This window comes from Abrus precatorius, unplaced genomic scaffold (genome assembly GCF_003935025.1).
Source record: "Abrus precatorius isolate BTA unplaced genomic scaffold, Abrus_2018 Scaffold6, whole genome shotgun sequence".
Classification (NCBI taxonomy): domain Eukaryota; kingdom Viridiplantae; phylum Streptophyta; class Magnoliopsida; order Fabales; family Fabaceae; genus Abrus; species Abrus precatorius.
The window spans coordinates 2,197,310-2,211,473 of NW_020874406.1; the positions used below are offsets into that span (position 1 = coordinate 2,197,310).

Genomic DNA, 14,164 nt, shown 5'->3' on the forward strand with positions numbered 1-14,164 from the left:
TTGCATTAAGAACAGAATCACATACTTAATTCAATTAAAATCTCAAGGTCCAAATCCAAAATCACATCACAATATCAAATATGGATCTATAGATCCTTAACCAAAAAGGTTTAGAACAACATTACAATGGAAGAAAGAGAAATAAGAGAAGAAGAAGACAAGGAGCAGAAGAACATCTTTCAATACCCAATCTTCACCCTGATTCCTCTAGAAGCTTGAAAGTCGCTCCTAACCTCTCTCTTTGACTTCCCTTGGAAGTTAAAACAATTACAAAGTGAAAAATAACAAAAAATGAACAAAAGTTTCAAATTTGAACTTTCAACTTCTATTTATAGTGTTTTTCTCGCCTTTTTCACTTCCACACATTAATCTCTGAAGATTATATTATGAAAGGTCTTCTAGAAGCTTCTATAACTAAATTAGGAACTCAAATCGTCTAAAACCAACACTTAGAAGTAATTTTCAAAATTCTGTTACATTTGCGTAGACACTCTAAGTGGTTAGAGTGTTAACGTGCATGTGTTTTTCTGAGCTTTTGCCTTGCACGTGTTCATTGTGAATGGTTGGAGTGTTAACGCGCAGCTGCGCGTTGTTACTCTCAGTGGACAAAGTGTTAACGTGCAAAGTTCTGGGGCAAATCAGTCTTGAGCGTAGCTACTCTGAGTGCTTGGAGTGAACACGCGCAGAGTTGTATCATATTTTCTGCTGCTGGAGTGTTCCCTTTCACCACCTAGAGTTGCTACTCACTTGCTCTTCATGAATTTCTTCTTCAAAGTGTTAACTTTATGTGCCTAGAGTAATTACGCCCAACACATAACACTTGATTCTTCATCTTTAAAGCTCAATTCTTCTACTTTCTTCACTTCATTCTTCAACTCAAATATCTTCAGTTCAAGCTTTTGCACAAGAATTAAATCTTTTTAAGTCAAATTGTTCAGAATTGGAATAAAATCTAAAATTCTCAACTATTTATTTAACACTTTACTACTTATTCCTTTCTTTACACATATTCATCACTTTTTCATATCACATCATTTCTTTATTACTAGTACATTGACTTACTCATATTGACAGGGACACGTCCTTACTTATGACTAAGTTATGAGCTAGGTCCCTATTGTAACACCTATTTTTCATTATTCAGTAAATTATATTTTGTTTGATATTAAATAGTATTAGAATGCATTTAAAAGTAAGTATAGAGGATTTTTCGAAGGATTCTGGTGTAAGGGGTCTCGCTCAGGCGAGGCAATTCTCACCCAAGCGAGATTGAGCGCCCATAAATATGATGCTGCAGGGCTATCTCGCTCAAGCGAGATAGGATAAATTCAGCTTAATTATCACCTCGCTCAGGCAAGATGAGTCGCTCAGGTGAGATGGGTCACCTATAGGAAAAATGTCTTGCTCTCTATACGTCATCTCGCTCAGGTGAGATGGAGCTCACTCAAGCGAGATATCCCTCGCTTGAGCGAGATGTTCGTCTCTCAAGCAAGCTGTTCCTCACTCAAGCGAGAGCGTACGGGGGTGAGGGGTATTTAAGAGATTTCTAACATGAAAATTTCATTTCATATTCAAACTCACATTCCCTTCTCATTTTTCTCTAAACTCTCTCTTCCTCTTTCTAGAAAAAAAGCCTTAAAAACTCAGATTACTCTTCAAATCTAAACTTGAACATTGAATCTAAATGATTTCAAGTATGTTTTTCTAGATTAAATTTTGTTTTCTCCAATCGTTTCTTGTGTTTTTCATTTCTTATAGAGATCCCTTGGTATTTAGGAGAACTTCCATAATTGATCTCTGATCTTCTTCAAAATCTCTTTGTAAACTTGTCTTTGAGGTAAGAAGGGCTCTATTTTTTTGTGCTTATTAGAGCATTGTTACATAAACATTTCTTGAAAATATGTAATTGAAATATCTTTTATGTGAATAATGGATGAAAAGATGCTTGTTTGGTTGTTTGGAATAAATGGTTGTTACATGCTTATATGCATTATATAATGAGTATTCAATATTAAATATTACTAAACTTGCTAAATGATTATGATATTATTTTATGGAATATGTTTGAATGAAATGTTTTGATAAAGTTTGGTGATGATCTGAAAGATTTAGTAATTGTAACTATATTAAAAAGGGGTATAAGTGGAATGGATTTGGTTTGGAAGTGCTTTACTAAACACGATCTTATAAGTGGAAAAAGGGAATAACTCAAAGAATGACTTTAAGTGTCAAATATGGATTGGATCTAGTGTGAATAGTTACAGAGATACATTAGAAGTACAGAGTTTGGAGACGATGAAAATCTGGGGGAAGCGTAGGGTGGTGAGCGACATTCGAATATGTATACACACTCTTTCTGAAAGCGAATGCGTCACATGGCCTCACACTTGTTTCTTGACTAGACTCCTGACTATACCTTTGCTAAGGGACCTGACTATTGTGTACATTGTATCTGTATGCATAGGCTAACCTACGACTATTTACCTAGTTAAGTAAGACCTCAAGAATTGCTGGGGCATCAATATCTTTGATCACAGTGCACTGAGAGTGCGTATTGGAATGAGATAATGGGTAATGTATAATAAATTGTTGAATTGTGTCTATGTGAGTATATTTACAACATGAATAAGTGTGAAAATGAATATATTTTCTTTATATTATACATTTTGATTTTGTGATGAATGATTTGTAAATGATAGAATAGACGCTCATCCTTACTAATATTTTCAAGAAAACAGGATGACGGAGCCTCAGGAAAGAGTTAGACTATTAGATAGCTTAGTACATAATAAACTTAATTATGTATCTAATGAATATCATAGATTATGTTATTTTAAGTTTGTTGTTGTTGTTGAAAATGAACCTAGGACTTTTATTATGTTAGAGATAGATTTTTTTTATAGTATCACTTTTGATTTTCCTAGGAGTAGAATACATATGTATCTATATTTATAGTGGAATTGTTAGAATTCCAGTAGCCCTCACATACTTATTTACATATCACAACCACGATCATCTCGGAAGACTGTCCAGATGGTGTAACGGCCTGAATTTTGGTAATATTAATTATTATTGTTCTTATATATATATATATATTCATATGTGTGTTGATTTATTTGAAAATGATGTTTATGTGTATTAAGTACATGGATGTGTGTATATACATGTATGTATGACTGGATAGGCTGAAAATGGGTTAAGTGCCTAAGTGCAGGGCGTAACACTAGGCTGTACTCGCTGCAGCGAAAGGGCCCTAGGAAAAGGACTGAAACCGTCACCTTCTCACTGTAGCGAGAAAGCGACAGTTTGGGGTGCATTTCTGGGTGCAGTCTTGCTGTAACGAGATTCTGCAGAAATCAGAGTGCAGTTTTCTCTAGTTTTTTCGCTGTAGCGAGAGGGTGTGTCGCTGTAGCAAGGTCACGTTGTAGCGAGAGTGTCGCGACCAGAAAGGGATTTAAAGGAGGTTAGGGTTCGGGGAGAGTGATTTCTCCCTCTCCCTTCGAAATTCCTTGGATTCTCTCATTCCCGAAGCCCTATTCCATTGATTAATTGCCTCCAAAGTCGTTCAGGAGCGAGATTGGAGGTGAGTTTTAAATGGTTAGGGTTTTGGCTTTTCACCACCTTTCTCTATTTTCGTAGTTTCCCTGGGTTCTTATGGAGTTTCTCCATGTGTTTAGAATGAAATCCATGAGGGGGAGCGCTTCTTAGTGGATTTAGCGTGTGGGACGTCGATCTGAGGTAAAGGGGGACTCTACCTTACTCTTTGTATGTGATTTACCGTTATTTAGTTGAATATTGTGATGTGGCTGACTAGAGGATAGGAAATTACTGTGACATATGATGTGGGCCATGTGCCGTGATATATGAATATTATGTGTATGGATGAGAGAATATGTGGTTGATGGAATTTTGCTATGTATTGCGGTGTGTGAACAAATGTGGGCCCGAGGGCCGTGTAATATAGATGAATGTTGGCTATGTGCCGTGTAATGTGAATGTAATGTGGGCTGTGTGCCATGTGTAAGCATGATTATTGCATGCGTGAATGGAATATGTGTGAATGGGCGTGTTAACGCCGTTGTAATGTGCTGTGAATAGTTCAGCGATACACTGGGGGTATGGGAGCTGAGGACGGTAGAAATACCTTGGGGAAGAGGGAGTGGTGGTGACACCGACTGTGGAACGGGTGCACCACGGGCCACACACTCTCTTCCTGACTAGACCTCTGACCACTATCTTTGCTGAGCGACCTATGACTGCCCACGTGGTATCCATGAGGTGGGGGTAACCAGCGACCATTCATGGTGTAAATATGTAATCACAGTGCTACAATGAGTGTGGCTGGTATGCGTATGCATGGATTTGTGTTTTGTAATTATGAATGTGAAATGCTGTCTGTGATTGTGATTGTGTAATGTGTTGAAAATGTGCTGGAGGTGAGACTCTATGCTTGATTGTGTTTTGGTAGCGTAGAGTACTCACCCTTACATTCATTTTTCAGGTAATCAAGACGATTAGCACCGGACTCAGTGAAAGGGGTGGATGGAACTGCTATAGGACTAGGATTTTAATTTGAAACTAATGTATTTGAATGGGTCCTGTAATAGTGACTTGATAGAAATTGTAACCCTTTTCCTTATTTTAAAAATATTTGATGAAACCAAGGGTTGAGAACCTTATTTGAAACGAAATTTATTTCATTCCGAATTTGTAAAATTATGATTTATTGAAATTAAACATAAGGTGTTACAAATGGACCTTTGAGCGAGTGAATGGTACAGAACTCATGGCAGATTTAAGTGATTATTACATTGGTTCAAATGATGATCTTGATTCTGAAGATCTAGCCGAGATAGAGAGCTGGCGTGGAATTGTCTAGTACAAGGCCTTCAAGGCTGGAATTTGTTTATATTATGAAATTATTTTGGTTATGTAAATGTTATTTTAAGTTTCATATATTCTGATAAACATTTTGTAAATTTTTATGATTGATGTATGTAATGCATATTCAGGTTTCTCACTAAAATTACTAAACTTTGGGTTGAGATATTTATTTATTTTATTATTTTTTTCCATTAGTATTGCAAAATATGAAAATTTTGTATAAACAAATCTATCTAAAAGAAAACTTCATTGATTTGCTATAATAAAGTTTAGTATACACAAGAATTTGTATTTTATATCAAATTATTAGAAATAAAATATACATTTTTTGAATATATGTTTTGTACAAAAAAAATGATTCATGCATTCGCATATACAAAAAATATGATTCATGAATTCACATATATAAATATTCTCTGGGTTTAGGTTTTGATTCTAAAACCTCTTTGAATTTGTTCAAAAATTCTTTTCTTTCTTGGAGATCAGAAATAGAACTTATTGCTTCAATAAGAAGATCTTGTTCTTTTGTCAAAACATTAATTTTTAGAGTATCATCACTATCAGAAGAAGAGATTTTATCATCATTTTGGAGATGAAGAGGGATATCAACCAACTGAAGGTAAAGATAACCAAGATTTTAAAGCCACAACGACCTCTAAAGAAAGAGAGTAAATTGGTTCTTTTAAGATATCTTTCCAATGCCTGTTCAATTTTACTTCATTAATTTGAGCTGAGTGCCAAAATGGAATGTCTATACCCTAAGGAAGACATTTTTCTAATTCAATCCTTTGATGTCCAAGTGGGGTCTAATTCATAAGTATGATCACATTCTTCATTTTCAAACCTGTTTCCATTTGTATTCTTAAAAACAAGGTTTTGTTGTCTTTCGTAAGGAAAATTATTTTAATTCCACACAAAGTTTCCCCATTGCACTTATTCTTCTTTGATTGAAACCTTTTTCTTCATCTCAAAATAATTGCTCCAATTGTAATCGAATCTCTGTGACCGTTCATTACACCAATATTCATATATCAAGATAAAGCTCCAAATACATGCTTTTTTCTCATTTGCTTGAATAATGAGACAGTCAAAGTTACTTGGTATGACACTTCCATTGTTGCATTGTTTGGACTTAGAAAAGGGAAGATGAATGAAGGATGTTTAAATATGTCATTGGATAAAAATTATGGATAGTGAACTTAAAACGAAAGATAATGGGTTTAAAAATGTATTTTAACATTCATACAAAAATGAAACGTTAGTTCAAATTCCAAAAAGGGGATACCCTAAAGCCTTAGATAAAGCACTAGAATTATTGCAAAATTATTTTGAACTTGAATTAAAAATCAAAGGAAGATTGATGGTTTCTCAATTGTTGAATTTTTATTTGGCAAACAACCATAGCACTGATGGTTGAAAGGCAGAATCAGTTGGCTGAGAGACAGACTGAGCTCCATAGCAGTGTTAAAACTGGAATCATGCTGCTGGAGTGTGTCATGCTGAACATTGGGCAAAAATTAGGAATGACCAAGGATGAGGTGTATCACACTCCAGACTTGGCAAAGAATGCTCAGTGTCTTTGCTCTTCAATTTTCAAAGACCTACCAATTTCCAAGACTCATTTCCCATAGCCAGCTGAAGTGGAGGTGGAGGAAGAAGAAAAGGAAGAAGAGGATGAAGAATCAGAGGAAGAAGAAACCTCAGATGAGAATGAAGCAGATGAATAGCTTAGGACTTTTTAATTTCTGTCATTTAGAATTTTTGTAGCCAGCTGTAATTAAGTTTCAAACTTTTTGGCTTTGTAATTACTTTGGTTTAAATTTTAGTTATGAACATTTCTATTTTAAATATCTACTAATTTTGCAGTTAATTGTCTTTTACTTGATAATTGATAAATTTTTGGTGTTTTGTGCAGAATTTGTCACTATCACACAACATTCAAACTCATGGATGTTGGCACTTGCACAAGCTACCTTTTGTTCATGTGTTTAGCTTCCAATACACTGAAAAATTATCAGAAAAACACTAAAATATTAGTATAGATTTTGAACTGCTTTTGTGAATTAATTGCATTCTAATTGACAATTCTGTGAATTCTAAATAAATTTTTCTTTTTAAGTTGTTTTTTCCATTCTTAAAATAAGATCACACTTGTAATTGCCAAAATGAGGCAGTCTTGCCCCTTTGTACATAGTGTGTCCTTTATCTTCATTGGCTTTTCTTTTTTGAACTGAGAGGGGATGGGGGCTGCTGAGGTGCAGGAGATGGTGGCATATATCTCTTTCACCATAGAAACTGATATGGGGGGCACAACTCTGATCCTCTCTTGGTAGTCACCAATTTCTACCCCTACATCCTCACAAAGCAAAGTTATCAATGAAGGAAAAGCTAGTGAATCTCTTTTTATTTTTAGAATATTTAAGATACATTCACTAATCACTTCTCCCACATCAATGTACATGTCATTGACTATAGCAAAAAGAAGTTCTGCTCTTTTTACTGCCAATGTTGAACTATGCTTGCCTGGCATAAAAGAGTTCAGGATGAATGTGCTCCAGACTTTAGCAAAAGGTAGCAGGTTTTTGGTGGTGATGCACTTGGGCTTCTTGGCCTGGTTTGGCTGCCAAGTTGTTCCTGGTCTACCAATCCTTTGTAGGATTTCCACATAATCCTTGTCTGAATTATTCTTGAAATCACTAAATTCTAGCTGTTCAGGTTGTTTTTTAGTGGTTATGTTTAGCACCCTGTTGATGTTTTCAGCAGAAAAATCAACTCTCATCCCCTTGACCATTGTTTGGTACTTGGGTATTTGGTCTCCCTTGAACCTCATGGCATTGGCATAGAACTCTTGTGTAATTTTCGTCCAGCCTATGCCAGCCATTGAGCAGAAAGATTCCCACTCCCTTTTTTGGATTTCCTCTTTGTACTCAGGGTAGTTGTCTGCAACGATATCAAAGGATATTGTTTAAATCAAACTTAATAATGAGCCAATATAATCTTGATATTTCTCAATTGCTAGTATAACATTGAACAACTTTAAATATTTTTACTCTAAAAGTAAATTTTAAAAAGTAATTGGAAATAAGAAAAATGTAACTTAGCATGCTTCTAAAATGTTGTGTGAATACACATTATTTTGAAAAATGAACATATGGATAAATGCATGAATTATTTTTGAAAAAATGAATGCATTGATGACTTTTAGAATATGTGAATGCATGGATCATTTTTTTTTTTTGTTTTACAAGTGAATGCATGAATAATTTAAGCATGAACAAAGAAGGCCTCCATCATATATGTGAACTATACATTTTACAAATTCAATCAAGAAAAAATGCAAGTTCTAGAGGTGCAGCAAAATATAAGATCAATTAACACATAACAAGAAATGCATGAGGTTCAAGTCTCACCAAGGATTTTTTAGTAAACATGTTAATCAATTAAGCTCACTATTCACTTTTTTAGAACTAACACTCACTTTCCCTGAATAAAGTGACCATACACAGGTAAGTATGAAATATCCAATTGTGCGCTTTACCTTTCATTGACAAAAGTGATTACGCTCAAGAAATAAGCTTGCACGTTGTCACTTTGCCCAGCAATTATAAAATCAACCTCTCTGGAACACTCACTTTGCTTAAAAATAGTAACCACGCTGGATGCTTTTAATATTGTAATGTTCACTTTTCAATTTAAGAGTGGTCACGTGGCTATAAATATTGCTTAAAGTGACCACGCACACACACTTTCATCCCTAAAACTCACATTTCCCTCACGCACTCTCTGATTTTCACCCTCTATGTGTCGACCTAGAAGAAATTTCTCTTTCCCACACATTCTACATCTCCCTCCAGGTACACTTCTCTTCATTTCTACAAATTTGTGGTTAGAGTTCTTTGTCTTTGAAAGTTTTGGGAAAATCTCGAATAGGGCAAATGGGACAATGTTCTGATGTTCTTTGATTTAAACAGTGAACTAAAAGACACTGTGACTAGGTTTTCATTGTAGTTTATGCTTTCATTGGAAGATTCGAACCTGCTCTATCTGGAACTATCTTTCTTCTCAAAATGTTAGCCCTGAAGTAGTTCTCATGAGCTATGCTCCTAAACCTTGGATCATACTCAGCAACAGGTCTTAAGGATGAAGCTGTTGCTAGTCTACCCCTCTTGGTCCTTGGGGTTCCCCTTGAAGATCCTACTGGAGTGTTGGAAGTTCTTGCCATTTTCAAATTCTGTTAAGAAAAATTAATTTGAACAGGTTAAAGTGCAATCTGCTGTCAGGACAATGCAATTGTTCATACGCATATGCAAAATTACAACTGCACAACATTAGCAATCAAACTCAGAAAGATTGTAATTTTTGTCTCAATTTGCAATTTCAGAATACATACTATCACAAAATATCAGGGTAACACAGAAGGACACTTTTAGGTTTCAAATAAATTTCAACACAGCTCCTCAATCTACTCATTTTTAGTAAAAAAAGGTGTTGCATTAGAATAATGCAGAACTAATTATTATGAAATTTTTCAAACATTCAATCATATTACAGAGTAGCAGATAATCACATTCAACAATTTCAATTCAAACATTTTCACTGATGTCTTTTTAGGTCAAATCAATTTCTACAGAAAATTTGTTCATTTACATGTACAATGCATAGGATGAATAATTATGGATGTGATTTTAAATCAATGAATAAACATGATAAATTTTGCAAAGGAAACATTTTTATTTTTATTCATTTTGATTTTTCTACATTTCTACGTTTTCTTGTTGGTGCATGGTTTCATGGGAAGAGCTAGATTCATATGGTCTTGTATGGCTCTCAGATTGTCTCTATTAAATAACAAGTGTAACACCCTAAAATTTAAACTTGAATTTTTGCTTGTCCTCAAGCAAATCAAACCAATCAAAGGGTAAGTTCCTCCATTTTCCAAATTCAATTAACAAACTGCTTTTTCTATAAATTTCCAATTTACAATTCTGTGTTTTTCTGATTTCTTAATTCAATCAAGTTATTCATCCAATCACTCATCATGATAATCACATTGCATTAATCATACTCTGAGTAAGAATTTCTATCTATGTTCATATATTTCAACAAAGTTCATGTGAGCAAAATTAAGAAACATAATCACAGTTCACTAGAAGTGTTTCCCTCATCACTCAACAGTGTTCAGGTTTACTGTTTTCTCTCTAAATCATCATTTTTACCACACTCTACCATAGGCTTGTAAATATTCTCAATCTCCTCTATAAAAATGTAACAAATCACATATCAAAAGGACTTTTCAGGTGAAATTGAGGTTAAGGGATAGGTAGGTGTTCAATCAATTTGGGAAACAATGTAGGTTATGCCAAACAGAAAAGATGCAATTCAAGTAGATGAGATTTAGAATTTAGAATGAGATTACATTCTTTTTCTCTTTCATTCAATTCTACACAGCATTTTATGATTTTTGCAACATTTCAAGTGCTTTTCATGTATCAGTTTATGCATTTATGCACGAAATTCTTTTATGTTTTTTCATACTTTCTATTTTTTCTTTTCAATACTTTGCTTTTCATTTTTCTCTTTTCAAATGACTTAGATCTTTGCTATTACTTTTCAAATCAAATCACTCATATTTTGCTATTACCTACCCCAAACTTAAAACTTTGCTTGTCCTTAAGCAATGTCATACAATATAGGACTTCAAACTCAGCATAATAGCGCGTTACCGCTTTCGCTGGTGAAAGTGGGTGTTCTAGAGAAGCTTCATACAGTGCGAGTAGTGCGTGATCACTCTTGCCAACAAGAATGAACATTCCAGAGAGACCTTTAGCTTTGGAACTTGCGCATGGCCACTTTTACTCATAAAAGTGAACACGTGCACAACTCGACTTCCAACGTTGCCACTTTTATGAATTATGCCGCAGGATTTCCTCATTAAACTTTACTTCTCCAAGATAGTTGAGATCTCTTTAAAAAGAAAAATAATGACGCAAGAAAAAGAAAAAACAAAAGAAAGAAAAAGGATGGGCAAAAGAAAAAAGAAATATTTGATTGTTAGATTTGAAAAATACCAAAAAAGAAAGAAAAAAAAAGGAAAAAGGTTTCACGAAATAAAAACAAAAAAATTATCAAAAGGAATCATAAATGCAAATGAAAAGAAAAAAAATAAGATGTTCGCTAGGTTGAAAACTCAAAAGAGCAACCTAGGCAAAAGTTAGGGCAAAAAAAACAAAGAGATTTGATTGCTAGATTTGAAAGATATCAAAAAAAGAAAAAAAGAAAAAAGGAAAAAAAGGTAGTTAGCGAAAGAGATCATAAATGCAAATGAAAAGTATGATAGAAGCATAAGTTAGATCAATTGATGTGTTGAAATCTTTAAATTGGGAAAATTAGCATGATATACTCAAACAAGGGCAATCGATAAGTTTGAAACCCTAAATTGAAGTAAATGGTGTTCCAAGCTTTTCAAATTGGGGCAATTAGTGATTTTAAGATGAAAAGAATGAAATGATATGAATGCAAACTGGGGCAAAAGAGAGCCAATTGAAATGCAAGACTTCAAATTGGAATAATTGATAAGGCTTTAAGCTTGGTTAAACTACTGCTAAGCTTGTTAATGAATGGTCAATTTTACTAACATGTGCTACTAGCATTGTTAGAAAAAAAAAATCACTACTCTAGTATCATTATAATCATTCATGTTACATTTTGATTCCATCCACTTTAAACTATATACATTACCCTCTTTGCAATGTATTTCATATCTCTTAAATAAATTGTTGATTTTTTTTGTTCTACCATTAATTCACTATGTATTTTGATAAACATATATTGAGAGGGAATATGTGTCCAAAAATAAAAAAGATCATTGCAATTATTTTGATTTGTTTTGAGTCATAGTAAGTTCATTGACTTCTCAATAAATACAACATGACAAAATAAGCATATCATCATATTAGCATAAGCTAATGTGAAAACACATTGGCCAAGTCTTTAGTCACAAACCAAGTAAAGAAATCATGAGTTCTTACTCATATTTGATTCATAGGGTGCATGACTTTGTAAGGATGGTAAGCTTCAAACTATCCAAAAATGAAAATAATTTGTTTTGCATCACTTTGCACATCATCGTAACTACTCATATTTGATTAATAAGGTGCGTGACATTGTAAAGATAATAAGTTTCAAACTATTTCAAAATAAAAATAATTTGTTAATATTCATTTTCTATCCTTTTTTACATTTTACATTATCTTGACATCTTGCACCATTGACATTATCATGCATCAATTAATTCAGCTAGGATTTTCTTTCATACTGCTTATATGATCTTGATCTCTCAGCCACCCATAGTTCTATCTTAATACATTATTGTGCTTACTGATTTCATATTGTTCAAGGTCTTGTGCCTACTTCCTATCAAGGACACCAATGACTTCTGATGAACCCATATTTTGACTAGTATTTTACTATATTTTTAATCCATTTTATAAGGAAAATATGTTGGAAAAAGCAGAAAAACTCATAAAAATAGAATGATTGAAGCTTTTCTTTAAATACATAGTTATTTTAGCATTTGTGTATTTTCTGTGTACAAATTAATAATTCAAGCATGTTTTTGTAGAAAATTTTGAGCGAAGTTCATGAAGATGGAAGATCAATGGAAAGATAGAGGAAAAGTAGCAAGTCTGAACTCAAAGAACAAGGTTTATGGAGTTTGAGCTAGGCGTGATCACTATTGTCAGTGAAAGTGAGCGTTCCAGACAAGTCCCAAATATTGCATGATGTGCGTTGTCACTTTCGCCAGCGAAAGTGAGCGTTCCAGAAGACTTCAAACTCAGCATAATAGTGCGTTCCAGGGACTCTGTTTTTCTTTTAATTAGATAAGTATAGAATAATAGTAGAGAATTTCTGCATAATTTTGCAATTGTTTAGACTTGAATTTTATATGCTTTTGCTGATATTTTTCTGCATAAGTCTAATTTTGTTTAATTTTGATTTGTATATGCGAGGGAAAAACAAAAATAAATCCACGTTGGTATTTGATCCTGACCTTGACTAAACTCTAAAGAGGTTGAGAAGTGAAGAAAGAATTAAACAAATTCAAAGGGAGGAGCAAGAAAGTTTTACACCTTCACCTCAAACCAGTCAAATTCTAAGACAAACAAAGATGGCAGAGCAACCAAGACTGAGAACACTAGGGGACTACGGAGTTTCTAATTTAGAAGGGTTCAGCTTTTCTATCTTGAGACCTACAACCAGGCCAATCACTTTGAGATAAAACCTGCACTCTTAAATCTGGTGCAGCAATACCAATTTGCAAGAGGCCATTCAGAAGATCCAAATCTGCACATTGCAAATTTCTTACAACTTTGTGACACAATCAGAATTAATAGGGTGAGTGAGGATGCAATTAGACTTAGATTATTCCTATTTTCATTTAGAGATAAAGCAAAGTGCTAGCTTTAAGCTCAGCCACAAGGTAGCATTTCAATATGGGCTGATTTGGTGAACAACTTCTTAACAAAATATTTTCCCCCTTCAAAAGCTGCAAAAATAAGAGGGGAAATTACATCATTTGTTCAGCAAAATGGAGAGCCATTATATGAAGCATGGGAAAGATACAAGGAATTATTAAGGAAGTGTCCTCATCATTGCATACCGGAGTGGATGCAACTTGAAACATTCTATAATGGAATGACTGCAGCAACCAAAACTATGATAGATGCAGCAGGTAGAGGTTCATTGAGTTCAAAAACCTTGGAAGAAGCCCAGCAAATTATAGAGATGATGGCTTCTTCAATGTATCAGAATTTGAATGAAAGACAAGCTTCAAGGAGAGGAGGTTATGATATCAAATCCATAGAAGCCTTGTTTGCTCAAAACCAACTACAAAATCAACAATTCTCTTAACAGATTGCTGCATTAACTCAACAAATAAGCAATATGTAGACTGGTGTTGTTCCAACTTCACAATTGAGTTGTGATTTCTGTGGTGGCAACCATGTGAATGGAGCTTGTGATCCCACAGATGTAGAACAATCTGATCAAGTCAACTATATGTGCAATTACCAAAGGCCACAACAATCTTATCCACCTGGATTTCAGCCTAATAATAATAGAGGACAACAATTCTACAAGTGGAACCCACAGAATTCTAATACAAGAGGGAATGCAGGTTCTGCACCTTTTCCAAGTGCAGCTCCTGAAGCATAGCAACAATATTTCCAAGGGAGTTCTTCTGCACAATTCCAGAAAAATCAAGGGTATTCAAGACCTTTGA

General features: G+C 34.1%; 1 non-coding gene across 1 annotated transcript; it reads right to left on the bottom strand.

Moving 5' to 3' along the window:
* Positions 1 to 13,434: 13,434 nt before the first annotated feature.
* On the bottom strand, positions 13,435 to 13,541 carry LOC113870559. The gene has a single exon (XR_003505581.1). It is a non-coding gene; the product is annotated as a small nucleolar RNA R71 (small nucleolar RNA).
* Positions 13,542 to 14,164: the final 623 nt, after the last annotated feature.